Below are 1,869 nucleotides of genomic sequence, written 5' to 3'. Positions count from 1 at the left end.
AAAAACGATTCTTTTATTTTTTACTGTTCAATTAAATGACCTATGTGAATAAATACACCTTCAAAAATCTATTCCAGAAAAGATATACACACATATACAAATTCAGGTATAACTTCATCAACTTTAGAAAACTTGCAATTGGTGACTCAACCCAGAAGGTTACTTCAGCACCGGGATTGCGGTGCTGGGAATTTTCAATCTCGGGATCAAATGTATAAGAAAAAAAGTTCAATTGCATATTTTCATATCAAATACTCCCATATTGGCGTTATTGTTTTGAGAGTTTGGCTACTTTCTTCAAATTTTCTATACGCATCGATGGCCAGATTTCTACAAGATTAAATTAAACACATCCTATAATGTAATTAAATAAAATAAAAAACATCACTTTGATTAATTTTTTACAAATAGTTTGTACCGTCTAGTAACACTGTTCGGCACGAAAAATGGTTCAGAGACGAGATATGACTTTTCTTATAGATCTATGCCCAGTAAACACGAATCTAATCTAATTAAATAAAATGGCACATAACAAAAATCATATTTCTAGTATTCTTGTGGATTAATAACAAAAATTCGTTTATTATATCGAGGTAAGTCAGTTATCAATAGAATTATTGTTATTAATCCACAAGAATAGTCGAAATATGATTTTTCTAAGTGGAATTTTATTTAATTCTCATATAAAGACAATTTAATATATTATCCCTATTAATTCAATTCAGATTCGTGTAAATACTAGTACGAGCATTTAGCTCGCAATTTTACCGATTTAAAATTCAGCACACTTCCAACTAACCCTTTTAAGCGAAAACAAAAAATAATGTGGCCAGAACACAATCCCAATAAACATGTTTCAATAGAAAATACTCAATATAAAATGGTATTAACAGTGGAAAAAAATCTCAAATGAAAATTCGTACTTTTGACTTTTGATTTAAACTGGACGACTACTTAAGAGAGATTTTAAAGCTGAAAAGTACTACAAATGAAAGATAAAATACCCGATTATAGATTCCAATATTAATTTTGAACAGAAAATTGACAGACTTTGAGACATCGACCGAACAATACCAAGATATAGAAAAATCGCGCGATTTAAAAAACATATATATATATCTCCGAATCTCGAGCCAATCAACATTTTATATTACCAGATTCGTGGTCACTGAGCATAGATCTATGTATAAGAAAAATCATATCTCGTCTCTGAACCAAAAAAAAGTCGTCATTGTCGGACAGTGTAATTATTCAACATAACAATCCACCTAATATAATAAGAGGCAAACTTTTTCCTGAATTGTAATCGTAAGTGAAACGTAAAGGAGGTATGTAAAAACTAAAATTACATTGAATTTATGTAAAAAAGTATCACACCTATGAATTTTATTCAATAATTAATTTTTATATAGTTTATAGTACTATATATCGAAGAACTGGATATATAAATATGATATTATAATAATTAACTAATAATCTTCTTACAATTAACAGAAACAAAAGTTTCTAAACACAACATACACCACGTAACAAGTTCTGAACACTTGAAAATCCACAGTGCAACTGAGAAACAATGGTTAAAGTTCGATCCTGAATAGCACAGGTTTCATAAAAAGAAAAATTTCAATATATGCTTCAACTACCATTGCAATTGAGCACAAAATCTGCGACACAATTCAAGCCGTTCATACTATTTCGTGGAAATAGCGAGCCGAACGGTCAGAGCAAACAAATGGACTATGACTGTCATAGTTCATTATATAATGTTTTTCGTTATAATTTTTGTAAAAATAATATTTTGAAAGAAATTTCTGCCAGCACCGTAATCCTGGTATTCAGACTAGTTTCAGCACCGGGATTCACAATACC

The 1,869-nt window shown here is 29.8% G+C and overlaps 1 protein-coding gene across 1 annotated transcript in view; it reads right to left on the bottom strand.

The window, feature by feature from the left end:
* Positions 1–1,869, bottom strand: part of LOC143916237 (methyltransferase-like protein 25B) — a 588,188-nt gene that overhangs the window by 541,353 nt on the left and 44,966 nt on the right. The gene's annotated exons all lie outside the window — the stretch shown is intronic.

This window comes from Arctopsyche grandis, chromosome 1 (genome assembly GCF_051622035.1).
Source record: "Arctopsyche grandis isolate Sample6627 chromosome 1, ASM5162203v2, whole genome shotgun sequence".
Lineage (NCBI taxonomy): Eukaryota > Metazoa > Arthropoda > Insecta > Trichoptera > Hydropsychidae > Arctopsyche > Arctopsyche grandis.
Note: the sequence above shows the minus strand (reverse complement) of the source record. Positions and strands in the feature narration are given on the sequence as shown.